Source organism: Castor canadensis, chromosome 12 (assembly GCF_047511655.1).
Source record: "Castor canadensis chromosome 12, mCasCan1.hap1v2, whole genome shotgun sequence".
Classification (NCBI taxonomy): domain Eukaryota; kingdom Metazoa; phylum Chordata; class Mammalia; order Rodentia; family Castoridae; genus Castor; species Castor canadensis.
In genome coordinates, this window is record NC_133397.1 from 17,969,109 (window position 1) to 17,989,134 (window position 20,026).

Below are 20,026 nucleotides of genomic sequence, written 5' to 3' on the forward strand. Positions count from 1 at the left end.
AATCTTGTGCAAAATGTACCCCTTGGTCCATATTGACTTGTAACTATGCAGGGAAGAGAATTCTGGGAAACATGGCTTTAGTTTCAGTTTTGCCATGTTGACGTACCTTATCTGTGAGTCAGTCACATATACCTCTTTTAGCCATTATTTCTCTTCCAAATGAAGACAACTGAAAAGTGTTTTAGCTTAACAAAATGCAACTATACCTTACATAACTGAAAACATAATCCTCTTTCCACAGTGTATACAAAATTCTTTCATTAATTTCTGGGTGATGTGTGTTCCTCTTCTTGCTGAGTCACTTCTTCCATTGATATGTTAAAACTCAGATACTGAGATAAAACCTTAACCAGCATTCATCAAGCTATGTCAGATGGCTGGATAATGGAAGCGCTGAAGAGAAAACATTTGGATGATATAAATTGAAGTATATTCATATAAAAATAAGAAAGAAGTATTAATAACTATTAGGGTTCTTGTTTCTACTGCTGACTATGTGACTACCCATGGTATTTATAACCACATTCTCCCACTACTTATCTTATGTTTCCTTTGCTTAGAGAAAGTATCTCAGCTGATTTGGTTTCTGTCTAGATGGGATGCTGCAAACCTTTATTCCTGAAGGGTCTGGGGTATTCATAGTCCTTCATGTACTGAGTTGTTGAAATTTTCCGCTGACTTTCACTGTAGGTCTTAGAGTACTAAGAAATGCCCCAGAGATTCTCTTGAATTACCCATAAATGCTTTCTCGTCTCCCATATGTGGTAGTAACAACTCTATATCCTCTTAGAAACATCAATCATGCCAGTTAGTACAGGGACCTCCTACTTTACTCATTGAACTTATACTAGGAGGAGCCTGAAGTCCCAGGTGTCTGTTAGGTTCCAGCTAAAATAAAGAATTGATGTGTTTGTTGGTGGAAGCATTCTTTCTTGGGGTAATAAGTCTTGTAGACTAGAAAGGCCAAAGTTGTAGTTAAAGTAAAACTTAGGAGTGACTGTAGGACTATAAGACTTAGGAGTGATTCCAGGACCTATGAATTCTGGCAAAGTAAGAAATAGCACAATGTACTGTCTTCTGAGCTAGAGCACAATATGTACCCGGAGAGATTTCAGATATTAGGACTACTTCTAAGAACCTAAAAGACATAATATGATTCCTACAAAATATTACATCTTTCTTTAATTTGTCAAATTGGCTTGTGCAGAAGACATGGATTTTAAAGAATGACAGTGGGTTATCACAAACTCAGTGAGGTAGTGACTCCAATTGCAGCTGCTCTTCCAGATGTGGTTTAATTTCTAAAACAAATCAACACATTCCCTGTCACCTGGCACATAGCTATTACTATGTCAAATGCCATTTTCAATGCATTATAAGGAAGATTTTTAGAATTTGGCTTTCACCTGGCAGGACTAACAATACACTTTCACTGGGCTACCTCAGGTAACATCAACTCTCCAGCCTTATGTTATAATCTAGTTCTTTGGTAGATCATGCTGGTTCATTACATTGATGGTCATACTGCTTGAAACTCTTGAATTGAAAGCAGCAATAACTCATAATACATTGATAAGGAAGAAAGTGAGAAATAAATTTCACTTGCAAAACAGCGTCAGGCCATTGTCTGCACCTTTGGGGCCAAGTGGTGACTCCTCTAAATAGTTGTAGCACTTTATTACAGTCTGTATGATTCTATTTTTCTCTAGGACTGTGCCCTCTGATTATACTTTTAAAAGACTTAAAATGATGATGGTGATGATGATGATGATAACAGTGGGATTTAAGTGTAAAAGGGGGACTTTCTGGGAGAGTATTAATGGGAGAAGGATGAGAAAAGGAAAGGGTACTGGCTGGGGAGGGAGTGAAGAGAATTGAAGTACATTACCTATAATATATATATGAAAACAGTTAATAAAACCCACCAAACACTGAAAAGGGCAGGGAGGAGGAAGTAGAATTAAAGAAATACAAAGTATACTGCATGTATATATGGAACTATCTGAATGAAATCCCCTCATTTTATTAATGTATGGTAATAAAAATAGTTTAAAAAGAAAAGTTAAAAAAATAAAAATAAACCCCACCCCATCTCAGTTACATAGTTCTGATCTATTATATGGAAAACAATAAATCTATCAGAAACACCTGGAGTCAGTATTAGAAATGAGCTAGGTTTGTGCCAAAGTTTTTGTTACAAGTTTGTATGTTTCCTTGGGGAGGTCAATTTCTTCAGTTTTAAGAAGGGAACTACAAAAATCCAAATCTCAGGGTTGGTGTGAATACTGTGTGTGAAGAACATGCAGTGGAGAAAGATTTTGCATTTATGAAGTCCCTTTTATATTCAGATACTGTATGAACTTGAGTGTGTTTAATACATTTGTACTTTCATCACCAGATAGCAGATAAGAACAAAGGTTCTACATGGTTTAACCAAAGAGTCTGGGCACACACTGCTAGCTAGTGGTAGAGCTGGAACATGAACTCAAGCTATTTTATTTACAAACCAGTGCGTTCTCTTTATTTGTCAAGTTCCAACTTAACCATGGGACCTTGCAAACCTTAAGATACCCATAGTGTATGAATATAAGTTTTGTGCTATTCTTTCATTGAAGAACAAGTTCACTGATCATCTTTTCCCCAATTGCCTAGAAATCCTTTGTCTAGCCATCTGGGGATTCTATCTTTAATTCCTGAGATGAATCACTTCTTTTGTTTTTCTTTTTGTTTCATTTCATCATTTTAAAAATTGCCCTTCTGCATATTTATGGTTTACAAAGCACTTTTACATATGTTCTCTCATTTAACAATCTGTGGGATAGAGGACTTTGTCCTCATTTGATGTGTGAAAAACTGAGCCTCAGTAGGTTAATGATGTATCAAAGCTTATAAAGCTGATAAATAACAAAGTCTGTTCCCTCCAGATCCAGGGCATTCCCCCAGTGCTGTAGGAGGCTCTGAGTACCTGCTAATTCTCTGAAGCTATACTCTCCCTTTCCCCCTTTGCACTGGTTAGATTATCTCAGGAATCAGGTGTGGATAACTCTGAGGAAGTTCATAAAGGTTCATATACTAAAGGGTCATAGGAAGACCCAAAATCTCTCTACAAAACTTTATTTTATAATTCCTTTAGAAAGAACATTATATCAAAAGCCAGAACCATCAAAGCTGAACAAATTAGAGTTTATTGGGCACAATTATAATGAGAATAATAGGATAAAGAGGTTTCTAATATTCACCAATGACTTATTTCATTTTAGGTATTATTAAGCCAGTCTTCTGTCAAATCTTCTGATAAAAATAACTAAATCTCTTCATCACAGGGTGATAAATGTATTGAAATCCATCATTGAGCCAGCAAGAAAGTTAGAAGTCATCATAGACCAAAAACTCAGCAAAAGAAGAAGTTAGAGGGTAGGAAACTCACTGAATTCAGTTTCTTCTTAAGGCCACTTGCTACTTGCTCACTCCTTGGGACATTGAGCTTTAGTTTTTCAGGCTAGGGTAGGAGGTAAATAAGAACTTACCTGAGTTATTGAGTCTAAGAAACCATTATGTAAAGGGCTATAATACCTTACCATCTGCCCAATAAAAATGGCAATGTCATATGATTTAATACAATAAAATGTCACTTGAGTTTTGCTTATAGTTGGACCTCAAATGCCTAGAATACTATCTTGTATGTTGTAGGTACTGAATAAATATTTGTTGACAAATGAATAAAATCAACTTGGAAACCATCAGCAAAAGGACAAATAGAGCAACTGCACGTGAGAGTTAAAAAAAGCATCTAAACAAGCCATAATAAAAAGAATAATTCATAATGAAAATTAGAGGGAATTATCTTTAATACCTTCCAGAAACAGAAAGGAGAAATAAGAAGTTGGGAGTGGTCTCTTAGAGCTGCCCTCAGTGGTATTTTGCCAGACAGTCAGGTAACACCTTGACTTCACCACTGTATCCTTCTTAGCTATTGTTGGCCAGCTTGAAATTTCTGATTTTCATTCCCCTTTAAATGACATAGATATTAAAAATGAAACTTGAGTCTTTTCAGTGTTTATAACCAAATGTAATTTTCTTGAGTGATATGCAGTTTCATATTTATAAGGGAAATATAGAATCCCAATTAAAAACCTTATGATGTAGAGTTTAGAAGTCCTCCTTTTAGGACTTACCAAGATTATGTGACAGTTTCTCACCTCCCCCTCTCTCACTCATATTTAATCAGATTTTGAGATTAGAGATGCAATTTCCTTTTGTGTCTAGAGAGGTTTATTAGAATACTGCACACTATTGTTTCCACTCTGCTCTGCTCCTCTCCCAGGTTATAGAACTAAAATGTCCATCATACGATTATTTATTAAAAAGAAAATTATTTACTTTCCTGATTTAATGAACAAAAATGCTGTAAAGTCACATCTTGTGCAGGTGTTAGGTTCAAAAATTGATGAATAACACTGCACATGAAAACCTTTTCTACTACCCACAAATTAAAACGTGCAAGGTCTTAGATGTACAATACTAGACACATTTATATTTTCCTTATGTAGCAGTTGAGAACCACTAAATTAACAAAAAAACAGAAATAAAAGAGAGTCATATCAGTAGATGGCTATTGGCTAGGTTGAGAATCCTGAAGTGTCTTTGTGTGCCTGAAGGAATAATGGTATGAGTTTATGTTCTATTACATGGTCACGTATTTGTTCAGATGGCGAGTGATGTGTAGTAAGTAGAGGTCAGGCCTAGTGTTGGGGTTGCATTGTATGAACTTGTAGTTCTTTGTATTCAACTGGGGTCATAGGGTAGCAGATGGAGATTGAAATTTTAGGCTAAGTCATTTGCATACTGAACTTTACTGTCAGCTTACCTCCTTCCAATAAAAAGTGTGGTTGTGAGAGAGGCAAATGGATTTATTGGGTCCTGAGAAGTGTGAATTTGAAGTTGGGAGTGTACATTCACTGGGTCTGCTGTAAGGAAGGCAATCTAGTGTAACAGGGTCTGTTCAGTCTAGGTGCCCCGAGTCAGTTTCCACCTGGCCTATGATTCCAGTCTAGGCACTTTAAGTACTGCCAAATATGTTAGTAATCCCTGAGTTCCTCTTTGTTTTCTTTTCCTAAGAAGGCTCAGAGGTGTTTTTTTCATGAGAATAAAGATGTTTGTAAGTTTAGGGATCCACATTTGCACAGCCCCATTCAAGGTCTGGGGAGGGGTCTTAGCAATATGATCAAATGGTTATTTTTTTTAATTTGAAAAAAATCAAGATATTTTAACTATAATCAGCTAAGATCATTCTTTCTTTCTCCCCAGTGCTCCAAACACATCCTATTGTTTTGCTGTTGGTAGAGTAACTGGAGGCATTTTTGTGGTCCTGCTAAGAAGGAATTGCATTGGGAAACAGTGAGTTGGGTTTTGTGCATAACAGTCACATTCTTGTAAAGGAAAGTGTACATGGCTGATCTGTGATCAGAATGACTTCCAAGATGCTTTTGCCACCTGCTGAGATGACCTGCCCAGTGCTGGCAGGAGTATAAAGTTCAGAGGCTGTGATGTCTTGCGAAGATAGCCTATAGCGCTTAGCACTGAATACCCGTGGGCTATGGAGGAGAAACCTATAGAAGAGAAAAACTGAGTTACAGTTCTCTTTTCTGTCTTGGAATGATGTTGCAAAATTGTTGGCATATACAGTTGAAAATGTAGGAAAAGTACCAAGAAGCATATAGGCAGTTAATAAATACAAATATGCTATTTGTCTTGATTTTAAGATGTTTGTGGTATTTGTCAGTTTTCTAAAATCTGCATGTTAGAATATATTTTGTCTTTATAAATATTCACCTTCATGCAAAATTTTGTTTTCCTATCCTACTTTTTCATTCTTTTCTAGAATTAACTATCAAATTGTATATAAGCCACAGGCCTTACTAACTCTGATCCTATGCAGGCTGGACTCATGGCCAAAGTGTTTGTTTGCACATGTCAACGGAGCTTCCAGGCTTATTTGGGCCACTCCTCCCTGCAGGGATCTATTTAAAGGCTACCTGGGATCACTGAAAAGCTACCTGAATTTGGGGACAGTTGTCAACGCTCTGAACTGGGCAGCATCTGAAACCTGGCCTTTAATCTTTGACATAAATTCTGTACAAGTTGGAGGAAGCAGGACCAGCATGCAGACTGTGCCTCAGGAATAGGAGGCTGCTTTCCTTGTCATGTCAGGAGAAATACAGGTGAATACTTTTCCTTCATTCCTGAGTGGCCCCTGGCTTGTGTGACCCAGAAACTAACAAAACCAGGTAGAAGCTCTTTCCCCAAACAGATACATCTTCAGAGCCACTGTTAAGAAGTACTGCTAGCCTAGTAAGTAGAAGATCCATATTCTCATTCACTGGTCAAGGATTTGCTTCTCTGTGATTTAGATTCCTGTTCTGTAAAATGGGGATTATAGTCCCTTGCTGGATTTTGTTAAAGGAGATATTCCATAATGCTGGCCAGAGAGCCACAGGAACATGTAGTGTACTAACTGAATGTAGGAGAGTTGAGGAGTATCAGAAGTAAAAGTGTAAAAACCAATATTATCCTTTAGCTACACTTTCAGAAAATCTTTTCCTGGACTAGCTGTGGACTACAATAGAGGGTTCCTAATCAGTGCAGGTCAGGGGGACTTGAAAGATCTGGATTTCCATAATAATTCAACCTAACTCACACAGGCCAATTTGTTTAAGCCTAGACATGTTTGCCAGCGTAATTGAAAGGAGCGTGATCAGGCTGACCATGACCCAGCCAGGAGTAGACCCAGGGGACGTGCTCATGTTCTTCCTGGGGACCTCAGTAGGCTACTTCTTCCCAGGCTGGCAGGAAGAATGAAGGGAGGAAAACCAGCTTTCTCGCTTTTGGGTTGCCCATTAATCAGCATCACTTTCCTCATTAATATAAAGGCATTCTCAGCTGCACATTTTGAGGCATTTCCAACAATTCATTTTTCCTCTGGTTAGAGAAAAATCAGCCCTCATAATGAGGGGAAAAGCTGTGTTTTTCACAGAGCTACAGTATATTAATTCTTCCCTCAGTTTGTCATTTACATATCCCTCAAATTAGGTTTACTTTTTCAATTTACACTGCTAAAGCCCCTCAGCTCAAAGAAACACAATTAACATTCTTTGCTCCATGAGGGTCAGCATGTCTGCTTTGGGGCTTAGGCTTTTCTTAAAACATCAGTTGAAGGTTCATGAGAAATGGAATTTAATTGGCATGGTGAGGAGGAGCTCCCTGCCTGACTGAGAGTGAGAGATGAATGGCCATCTCATCAGTCAGCCATTTCCAGTTCGACTGCCTTAGCCAGGCATTTCTGTACCTCTGCCCTCCCTGGAGAGGAAGGGCCATAGAATTCAGGCACCATTCAGGGTGCTGTCTCCAGCCAGAACTGGCTATGACCAGCTAGAATTGGTGGTCTGCTGGTGTCCATCAAATCCTCACTAGGGTTAATTACATCTTCACCATGGTTAACCAAATATTCACTAGGGTTGTCTTGCTGTTAAGACAGATTGACTAAGAACTTCAGCCTGCAAGAAGGCTGTATAGATCTTGCAAAGCCTTTCTCTTTCCTCTCCCTCTCTCTTCCTTTTCCTTTTTTCCTCTCCCCTCTCTCCCTCCCTTCTTTCTTTATTTCCTTCCACTCCTCTTCCTTCCCTCTCTCCCTTTTTCTTTTCTCCCTTTCCTCTCCTTTTCTCTTCTTCTTTCATTCCTGCCTCCCTTCCTTTCTCTCTCTCTCTCTCCTTGTCTTTTCTTCCTTCCCTGTCATGATGAGCACCTCCTGAGCTGCAAAATGTTGGACCATATGCTAGACACTTTTCTAGATACTGGAAAAACTACAGAGGTGAAACCCATTTCATGGGGAGACAGATGAGAAAATAAGCAACTTTAGGGTGGTCTGATAACCACCTCTGTAGGAGACAGGACAGGGTTCTTTAGTGCTAAGAGATTCCGGTGGGTGGGCATGGATTGTTTCTCTAAAATCTTTCAACCCTCACTGTCTACACCTTACAATGGGCTTTCTAATATCTCTTGTATTGTCATTTATCTGAGAGTTGTCTGGGATTCTTGGCTTAGACAGGCCAAATGAAATATTCCTGTGTTCATTTTTCTCACCCATAAAATAGAAATAGCAACAAAGCCTGAGTTCAGTACTATAACGTGCTTAGAATCCCAAACACAGCAAATGCTTCCTGAGCCAAGGATGGCATCCATATAGGGGCTAGGAAGATATTTAGCCTTTTTCTAAAAGTGACAGTTTATGTCATAGAATTATGTCCTGGATTCTTAGGACTTATATGACCTCCTTTTGGAAAGCCACGGCAAAAAAAGGTTCATGGTATTAGAGTCTTCTTAAGACTACTGAGTAGCTGTATTTCTGTCTTGGATGCTTTCTGAGGTCATTTAAGGTTTATAAGGTGGATAGTGTCAGAACTTCATTTTGAGTGGGTGAAAGGAATTAAGTCAAAATTTTGTAGCTACAAGGCTGGTGGCTCTATTTTAGTTTTTCCTTTTAACCACCTGTAATATGCATTTGGAATTTTTCCAGTTGGCATTAGGCATACTGCACATTCTATATTCTCTCAATTAAATGAAGAATGTCTTAGTAGCAAAGATTTCTGGGTCCAAGGTCAGAAAGAGCTATGTTCAATACCCCATATTGTAATTTTCTAACTCTATAAATTTGAACAGGTTGTTTCTGTTCTCTAAAACTCAGTTTCTTATCTCTCAAATAGAGAAATTTACTACCTTTATAGAAATGTTGTGACTAGTAAAGCTCTTGGTAAATATTAAATGTGTAATGAATATGTGTTATTATAGACTGCCAACTGTATTATACTCTACAGGTTAATCAAAGCATATGGTTATGACTTTCATACTACATAAGACAAAACTCCTTGGTGACTTTCTCTCATAGAGGGCATCTGTAAGCTACGCTAATCGGCATAAATGAATGTGAGTGCAGTCACATGAGGACTGGAGAAACTGAGTTGAAGTATAGGGAATCCTCTCATCTTAAAAATCTCTTGTTTGAATCAAAACCACATGAAGATTCCATCTCTCTCCTATGAGAATGGTTATCATTAAGAACACAAGCAGGTGCCGGTGGCTTGCACCTGAAATCCTAGCTACTCAGGAGGCAGAGATCAGGAGGATTGTGGTTCAAAGCCAGCCTGGGCAAACAGTTTACAAGACCCTATCTCGAAAAACCCTTCACAAAACTAGGACTGGTGGAGTGGTTCAAAGTGAAGGTCCTGAGTTCAAGCCCCAGTACTGCCAAAAAAAAAAAGAAGAACACAAACAACAAATGTTGGCAAGGACAGAGGAAAAAAGGAACCCTCATATACTGTTGGTGAGAATGTAAATTAGTACAACCACCATGGAAACAGTATGGAGGCTCCTCAAAAACTAAACTCTTCACAGGTAAATGGATGGACCTGGAGAAGCATGGTGTTAAGTTAGCCAGGCTCAGAAAGACTAAGGTTTTCTCTAATATGTGGGAGATAGAGCCAACACAAATATAAGCATGATCGTATACACATATAAAAAGGTACACAGAACATGTTTTCAAAAGCGGAACTGTTAGAGGAGACTAAGGGAAGAGGTAACAAAGGAAAGAATGACAGAGAATGAATAATAATGAAATGCACCACATCTGTGTAGAAAAAAACACAGTAAAACACACTGAAAACTGTTGAACAACATAGGATGGGGAAAAGGATGAGGAAGAGTAGTGGAGACTGACTTAAGCACAATATATTTACAGGTAAAATATCAAGACAAAAATCTCACTAAACAATGAACAGACACCTAAACAATGAGGAAGGGGAACATAAAACTGGTCATGCAAAGAAGAGGGCACTAATGGGAAGAGGGGTTTAAATGAAGAAAGTAAAGAGGGGGAATATGGTTGATGTACTTTCTACACAAGTATGAATATGGAACATTGAAACCTGTTGAAATCACTATAAGAAGCGGAGGAGAAAGGGGAACAATGGAGAATTTTACATTCAGGGAATTCACATTATTTCAATTGTCTGTTTAAAATACAAATCAATTAGTATTTTATATGATTTTTCCAAATCTGTATAATTTGAATTTGCATGTCCCTTGAGTCTGTTCTTTACTCTCCATCACATTTGCTTCTCCTTTAATTCACTCATCATCTATTCCTGGGTGGTTGAATTTACATTTTATAAGGTGACTACAATGTTTAAACATCTATATTCTCATCAGTCTTTAAATTTGAGTATGGAACAATTCATGTTTATCTTTGTGTTCTGTTTCCCTTCTCTTGTTCTTCTCCCTGTACACACACTCCTCATTCAATCTTTCCAACCATTCTATGAGAGCAGGTGGTCATTATCCTCACTTTTCACATTAATAAATGTGGTTCAAGGAGGTTAATAAAATTGTATAAGGTCACAGAATTTGTCCATGATAGATCGAGCATTTCAACCTCTCTGACTCTGAATCCTATGTTCTTCTTACTGCCATGCCAGCTCTCTACCCATAACATCTCCCTTGCTCATTTTAAGTTTCTTAATGACAGACATTGTGCCCTTTCCTTTTTTTTTTTTTTTTTTTTGGTAGCATTTAGCATAGTAACCATAGCCACATCCGGGATGGCATTTAAGAAAATTGCTAACTAATGTTATTGGTTATTTCTGAAGCAGAATATGATGGAGGAAGTAAAAAGTACTTAGAAGTGGAGCTGGGGTGTAGAAAGGTAGGTGTGCCTGTCTTTTTAAGAATGCTATGGCCACAGCTCAGAATTCTATTAAACCTAATTCTTATCTTTTATTTCCCAAATGATATCAGACAGATTAAAAGTCCCCAAGACCTGGTGGTGACTCTGATGTTCACTCATCTACTTGTTTAGTCATTGGTTTTGGTAACTGAATTGGGGTAATTGATCAAAGGGAGGAGAACACAAAGCCCTGAGCTGTGGACTAACTCTAGAAGAGAAGTCTCCTTTCCTTCTCAGAGTCACAATGTCCACTCTTACCAAGGGCTTTGTACTGATCGCAACTTTGACCTAGGACATTTCTCCTTTTCTTCCTACCCAATTTCTATTCATATTTTGGTCTGAGCCTAAGTGTCTCTGACTGTACTCTGTAGGTTAAAGGGTTCTGTCAAGTTCTTGCTGAAGTAATCCTTATACTTAACACCTAGATATTAATTATATAATTCTTTACATAGGCATTTTTGTCTCTTTGGCGTATTAGATTATGAGCTACTTGTGTCTATTTCACTTGTCACTCATATCTGGCATGGAGCACAGTGCTTTACACAGAAGAGTGAAGAATCTGTGGAAGATAACCTAGCTGTCTTTCTGCTTCTCCCCTGTAGAAGGAAATGAAGAGGGAGAAAGAAGAGATGACTTTTAGTTTTACTTGAAAAACCATGTTTCAATAAGGAAACAGATTATTTTATTTTCTGGACTGTTTTCAAAACATTTGTCATTTAATTTTTCACTTGATTTGAAAGTACTTCTTACAATCTATAGGAAGAAAGTGGAATAAATGAATTTCTAAGTAACCAAAGTGACCTTGGAACTCTAGCTTACTGATCTTGGTAAAGGTTCTCATTCTTCATGCATCAGCAGAGTAGAACAGTCTACCTTCCTTAAAACTGGTACTATTTTTTTTCATTTTTCTTTTATTATTCATATGTGCATACAAGGCTTGGTTCATTTCTCCCCACTGCCCCCACCCCCTCCCTTACCACCCACTCCGCCCCCTCCTTCTCCCCCCCAATACCCAGCAGAAACTATTTTTCCCTTATTTCTAATTTTGTTGTAGAGAGAGTATAAGCAATAATAGGAAGGAACAAGGGTTTTTGCTGGTTGAGATAAGGATAGCTATACAGGGCATTGACTCACATTGATTTCCTGTGCGTGGGTGTTACCTTCTAGGTTAATTCTTTTTGATCTAACCTTTTCTCTAGTACCTGTTCCCCTTTTCCTATTGGCCTCAGTTGCTTTAAGGTATCTGCTTTAGTTTCTCTGTGTTAAGGGCAACAAATGCTAGCTAGTTTTTTAGGTGTCTTACCTATCCTCACCCCTCCCTTGTGTGCTCTTGCTTTATCATGTGCTCAAAGTCCAATCCCCTTGTTGTGTTTGCCCTTGATCTAATGTCCACACATGAGGGAGAACATATGATTTTTGGTTTTTTGAGCCAGGCTAACCTCACTCAGAATGGTGTTCTCCAATTCCATCCATTTAAAAACTGGTACTATTTTATGCAGTATTTCATTACTATAAAAAATTCCTATAATAATCAATTTATAAAGAGCAAAGGTGTATTTTGGCTCTCATTTTTAGAGGTTTCAGCCTGTGATCACTTGGCCTTGTTGCTTTGGTGAGGCTGCACATCATGGTGGGAACATACTATAGAGCAAAACCACTTACCTCAGAGCCAGGAAGCAAAATAGAAAGAAGAGACCAGCAATCCAAAGTCCTTTTTGAGGACACACACTCAATTACCTAAAGACCTCCCACTGATCCCCATGTTTTGGGGACCTTTATTTAAATCATCATAGACACTTTTTCCTTCACTGTTACCTGTAAAATTCAGATGCAAATCTGGGAGTAACACATCTTTGGTTTTGTAATGAAATATATTTTAGGTGTTAAGTAATGAAAACAATGAGAATCTTTTTATATGCAATGTGGTCACAAGTTTTTAGAACTTGTCACTTTTCCAGCTGTTAAAATGAGCATGGTGATTCATACTTACAGTAAAAATGTTACTGGACACTGTGTAAGGAGCCAAGTTGGTGTGGGGAATGACAGAGTGCTCTGAGAAGCTTTTATATTCTCGTTAGGGAGCCTAGCATGACGTGGAATTTAACATTTAAATAGGGTGAGCAAATTATTTATCCTCCCAAACCAAACGCTTAGAAGGATAAAAGGCAGGGATAATTATGAATCTGGACAAACCCTGCATAAACAACTACTGTCTGGGAGATGTCCATCCTACATTTAGCAGCACTTTGCAAAAACAGTAGAATAGATGTCTCTGTATCACATGACTCATTTCTAAGTGAATTTTGTAGTTGATAATTCAGAAAACGGGGGCAGTATTTCTACTTAATGCTGGGTGGTTAAGGAAGGTACAATGTGAGGTGCATTTGGCAGGATGGACATGATGGGTAGGTATATAATGTGAGAAGATTCACCATGTGAGAGATTATAGTGTGTTTTTCAGAATTTAACCAGTTGATTTTGGTTACTTGGCCTGGAGTAAAATTTGTTAAAATTACTGATTTTTGACAAAGTAGAAATATGTGGTCCATTTGGAGAATCTCACAGTAGGATTCTCCAAACCTTTTCAAATCTCAAACTCTCCAGAGATCAGCCTGACAGGCAGTATACCAGAAATGCTTCTTATTCTCCTCCTCTGCCTTCTTGCTCTTCCTCCTGCTTTCCTCTGCCCTTTCTTTTCTAACTAAGATTATTGTATTCCCTTCTATGGGCATTTACAACATATTCATGCATGCACACTTCATTCTGACTCTTCCCTGTTCACGAGGACCAAAGCCAAAGCAATAGTAAGGAGGCTATACTAGATTGTCAAGGCTGTCACTCTAAAACAAGAAACTGGGACTCTAGGGGTAGGAGTGAATTATGGCCTTCTGTCCAGGAAACATGATCTTTTCTTGAATCCTGAAATTCCCTCAATACTAGTGCTATCTTCCGTAGAAGAAAAAGCTCTGATGGTTGAAGATCCAGCTGGAGCTCTTTCAGGAATGGTCACCTTCTTTGTTATTTCCTAATCTCTGAGCCAAGGCTTTATATACCTTCTACAATAGAAGGGATGGCCCCATTTTTCAAGAGGACTTCTTTTAAGACAAGCAAATTTCTGAGCATCATTGTTCTGGTCTTGCCTGGAGAACTCATTCATTTAGATCTATGACTACAAGCTTTGCTCCATCGGGGAAGCTTGGAGGAAGCTGTGTCCCCAGGATCATATGAACTTACGGAGTTTCCTTGGAGCCTCCAGAACTCTGGACACTTTATACGGGCAGAAGGGCAGCCTAGAGTACATTTGTCATAGGCTTTAATTATTTAAAGTGTATAAGAACATTTCACAACTGCATGAGATTTTGCATGCTTATTTTAGTTTTAGTATTTTCAAATTCTTTTCTTCTCTCCTTCTCCTCCCTTTTCCTGCCTTTGGGTGTATTGATGTTGACTTCTCTGAAGAAGGAGACTTGCGAGAGCCTGTCCACATTATACACTGCAGGAAGGCATGGAGAATGAGGAGGAAGGACAGTCTTATAGGAAAGAAAGAGAAAGAACTGACTTTTAAAACAAGAACTATGGGTAGCTGTCCATTCTGGGACATAGAGTAAGAGTCTACCCATGGGGATATTGGAAGAAACTTTAGGCCCCATAGATGTAAAGAAAAGGATTCAAACAAATTTTTAAAAATTTTCTAATGACAGGAAACTTCAACTGATACTTGGTTTACAAAAGACTGGGAGAGTTCAAAGTAAGCTGGCCATGGTTGGCTGAGTTCTGACCTCATGTCTCTCTTCTCCTTTTCTCATTTCACTAGAAGCATATGTTTATTTTGAGTGAGGAATGTTCTGAGAAGGAAGCTTAGTTACAGATGTGGTTTGCTTATGTGGTTCATCATTTTACAGTGTCTGCCTGTCTTTCCATCATGGCCTTATTTATTGGCCCTTTTTTGTTTGTTTGTTTGGTTTCTAATTTTAAAGCCTAATTTGCTGTCACATTGCTTCAGGAAATAAATAATTACAAAATGGGTGTTATATAACTGATTAATAAGTTAAAGCAAATTTTCATTTAATGACTACTTCTCAAGGTTTTATGTTGGCCGCTGTAGAGGGGAAATGGTGATTTTTCTATGGAGATTATGCAATGGAATCTCCTAAGGAGCTTCTAATGAATACCAAACCCACACATAGTGGTCTACAAATTCAGTACAGCCCCTTTCCAAAGCCCAACAGAGTGTTTTGCATAAGTATAAAAATCCATTTTAAAAATCATACAAATTTATAAAATTCTGAAGGGACCCTGAATAACCAAAATGATCTTGAAAAAGATCATTTCACACGGCCTAATTTCAAAAATTGCTACAAAACTATAGTAGAGGGAGAACAATGGAGGGGGTAAAGCTAACTAAAATATATTATAAACACAAATGCAAATATCACAATGTACCTCCCTGTACAAGTATTATATGCTAATAAATTAAAAAAGATAATGTGGTAATGACATGAAGACAAATATATAGACCAATAGAAAAGAAGATGGATCACAGAAATAAACCCTAGTTTATATATAGCCATATAATTTTTGACAAGCATGCAAAGACTACTCAATGGGAAAAGAATTTTGCATGAATTATGTTAATGCAAAAGACTGAAGTTTTTACCCTGTACACAAAAATTAACTAGTAATAGACTAGAGACTTAAAAATAAACTATAACCCTTATAGAAGAAAATGTCAGAGTAAAGCTTCATGACATTGGCAATGAATTCTTGAGTAGGATACCAAAGCACAGACAAGAAAAGGAGAAATAGACAAATGGAACTAAACTTGTAGGCATCGAAAGATATAATCAACAGAGTGAAAGGGCAAACTACAGAATGGTACAAAATCTGTAGATCTGATAAATAAGTCCTGCAACTTAACAATAAAAAAGTTAAATAGCCCAGATAAAATATGGCTATCAATCTAAATAAATAATCAGGAAGTATTTTGTAAATAATAATGATATTTGGGAGTAATATTGCAGTAGGAAAAGCTGAGCATTTTAGTGGGAATACATGTGTAAACTGTGGGATATTCAAAGAAGTTGAGACAAGAGAAAGGTTTGAAATATCTCAGACATTTTGGAATAATAATCCCTGGCTGCCATGATTAGTAACAAGAGTGGTGTCAGTTGAGGGTGAACAGACAGTTCCTGGACAGATGAATTTTTGTATAAGGCTATGGTGGCCTGTGTGTAAGCTTATACTTCTGTCAGGATCTTTTGTGATAGTTGCTATTAGGTAATCATTCCTAAGATCCTTTCCTTCATAACCTGCCTTTATTTACTTTTCCACCCATTAGAGTCAACAAAAGTGACCCGTTTTGATTTTAACAACTTTCACAGTTTGAAAAAATACTTCCCTGAAGATGATAAAAATGAAGATACATAAAAATGGCTGACAAGCATGACAGGATCTCAACATGACTAATCATGACAGATGCAAATGAAAACTCCAGTGAGGTCCCACTGCCCTGCACCCATTTGGATTAGCATGGAAAAGAAGTCAGAATGACATAAGTGATCAAGGATGTGGGGAAAGTGGAACATTTACACACTGTTGAGAGGAATGTAAAATTGTACAGTTACATGAACACATATGGACGGTCCTCAGAAAATTAAAGTCAGTTCTCATAATTAAAGGTAATATTTGAATGACCATTTGATGCAGCAATCTTACTTCTGGGTGCACAGCCAAAGGAATTGAAAACAGGGTCTTAGAGAGATATTTGCCTATCCATATCCATAGTAGCATATTCACAATGGTAAAGAAGGTAGAAGCAACCCAACCCAAATGTTCATTGATGGATGAATAGATGAAGAAAATGTGATACATATGCACATATGTATATATATATATATATACATATATATATATATATATGTGTGTATATATATATATATTTGAGATTTATTATGGAATAAAATAAAAATCTCTCACATGCTGCAAAAACAACATGGATAAACCTTGAGAATTATGCCAAGTGAAATAAGTCATTCATAGAAAGAAAAATACTGTATAATTCCACTTATGTGAGGTATCTAAAGTAATGTAATTCATAGAAATTCAGAAAGTAGAATAGTGGTGCTCAGGAGTTCAGGGAGAAGGTAAGGAGCTATGTTTTAATGGGCTTACATTTCTGTTTTGTCATATAAAAAAGTTCTGAAGATTGGTTGCACAAGTATGTGAAATATACTTCAGAACACTTACAGCTGAGTCTGGCAGCAGCCACCAACTGTTACTGCTTCTATGGAGTTCCCAAGTGACTGAGACAGGCTGCAAGGCTGAGACAATTTGGTGTGGAGATGGGGGTGAGACCTGGTTCTGCCTTCAGGGAGTTCCTTCCTTAGAGGGAATGTGCAGCATGAATCTAGATTGTTGTATAATCTGTCCATTGTGATGTGACCCTTAGAGAGATACCAAGTGTCATGAAAATCCAGAAGTCAAAGACCTCTCTTGCAGCACGGAATGATTCTCAGGCGTTTGTGCCAGACTTTGCAGCAAATCAATAGGAGTGGACAGGACAGCAGACACAAGAGAGGGCCTCCAGCTGTCACAAAAACATAAAGGTGGATAATGAAGAAATGGAGGGATATCTAGTTTTGCTGGCATATGTATGGATATGTGTCTGTGGGAGGGGAGGGGTCATGAGAATTACAATATTAAAGGCAAGCTGAAACCAGATTGTGGAAGGTCTTGAATGTCATGCTACAAAGATTCGATATTATTCAGTAGACAATAGGGAGTCATTACTTTTTTAGTAGGGGAGTGAGAAAAGCTAAAACATCTAGGTGATTGAAAAATCCAGAGTGATAAAAGTTATGTTTGAAGAAGATGTGTTTTACTCCTTCCTTAAATGACATATACTAAACAATACTTCAGAATTGCCTGTTTGCATTTCATGTATGTTTATAACATATGCCATTTCATCTTCCCCTGCCTGACCTGGAGCCTTCTTTTTCTTCCGTCTTGGAGCTTTGTAGGCCCCAATTGTCTCAGCTGGGCAAGTAGAAATCACTGCATCCTGGTTCCCATTCAGCATCCAGTCACTTCACAACACTAAGACAATCTGACTCCAAACTACTCTCCCCAGGGTGGGGATTCCTGTTAGAAAGCTTAGTGCTGACTTTCATCCACAGAAAATATGGCTTTTCAGAGCACAGTCCTTTCTCGTAAACAGGGTCTCCTTTCCACCCCAGAACTAGGAGCAGTCGAAGACATCCCATCTCCTTAGCTTGGGTCTTTGGGGACAGCACGTGGCCATGTGGTTTGCTTCCTTGATAAGTCCCTATTTTCTTTCACTGGGAAGGGCTGGACAATTATGTTTTGCAGAAGATTTTTAAGTCTGCTCCTGGAGCTTGACATTTTGGGACAACTAACCTGCTTTGTTTTAGAAATGCATTTAAATAAATTAATGAAACCACTGCCCTGAATGAGTCCTTTCCGGCTGCTTACAGAGAAATTTTGAAAGAGCAATATTATCACTGACAAAAACTGCAGCATCTGAGCAATTTGATATCCAGAAAGCTGAGCAGGGAGGCAGAACATAATGACAGCATTTTACCTATAGGAAAACAATTAAAGGTCACCTACAGGAAGGATAGCTAAAATAGAATTTGTTTTCAAATTATAAGATTAAAGAATGTTCCTTGAAGAAAGTATTATTATACAGTGTTTAAAGAAAGAGCAAGATTAAAATGGTTGGAAGATGGAATCACAGCTGAGATAAATTCTTCTCTCTGTGGTTTGCCCACCCCACAGTCTTGCCGGCTCAATGGATTGGGTGGTTTGGAGACATTAGCAAGTGCTTCTCTCTCCATCCAGATCTTCCCCCCACTGAGAGTTCTTTTCCCCTATGGTCTTACTGAAAACACACTTGCCTAACAGGGAAACCATGTGGAGGAATGAAGGGTGCCTTTGTTAATGGTGCCCATTGGAGAGGACAACATTAAAAATTCTTTAAAACAAAGGGGGCAATTTTGACTTTCCAAGTCATTAGGCAGGTTTATGACTTGTCCATTTGTGAAGGAGCTGATGGTGCTCTCCATACAGCCATTTCGCCTAAAATTGGCTCATCTCACACATGGCATTTGTGCAGTTCCCACCATGCCCAGAACTCCTCTGGTGTAGCTGAGGATCCCTTTGGAAAACACAGGGAAAATGTGTCCTGTCTCCTCTGCAGCACTGTTTTACTAAAAATGCTGTAGCACATTTAAAAGGCTGTACATGACTCTTTGCAGTGAGCTAGCTAAATCAAATAGAAGACTACTCTTTTATGGCTGTCACTTCTTAAACATGTATCATGCATAAGTTCTTCACAAATATTAGTTAAGAGTGAACTTGCATAACCTTCCCATGAGAAGGGAGAGAAGGTTCCTTTCCAAGAAGGGAACAATGGCAAGTGCTTTCTGCAATTTAAAAATATTTGCATACTCTCTTTAAAAACACAATATTTTTATGCAAAACTTTCTGCAGTGGACACAATTTGTTCAAACCCAAACAACAAAAAAAAAACTATCAGAAATAGGGCACTTAGGCAACTTGACTATTTGTATAATAAATAATAATGTACTCTTCTCACATAAAAATACTGGGTTTCTAAATACATCATCAAATAGGTCATCTACTCCTTCCTTATTCTCTATTCTATTGCAGACAGAAACTCATACTCAGTGGACACTAATCATTTTTGCAGCATTATTTCTCTGTACCGAACAAGCTCCCTGTGTCATTCACAAATGGTAGCTCTTTATGGAACTTGCTTATGCTACCTCCTGTCTCAGTATCTGTAAGGTGAGGGAGGAATTATGAGAAGTTACTGCAAAGCTTGGGCCAAAGTAAAGCTTTTGTATTAATGGGTGGCACAGTCCTGACCCATAATCAGTGGTAATCTTGCTTTTCCTTCCACTACTCTTGCTGGAAAGACCACAGAACTAGTGGTCTAGTGACCCAGTTTGGCTCATGAAATGATCCTACTGCTGGACAAATGCCTGAAATTTTGTTTCCTACCCATCCACCTGGGTAACAGCCATTGCTTAGTGCTTTGTCTGGGTATTAGGTGTGTTCCTGAAAGAAGTCATCAATGTCTCCCTGTCCCACCCCAAGTAAAAAAAACTTATTTTGATCTACACTTCAGTTATGCAGCTAACAGCCTTGGGCCTTGATCCTCTAGAATTGGGTTTCTGAGGGTCACTTATTAGGAGCTCAAGTAAAGAA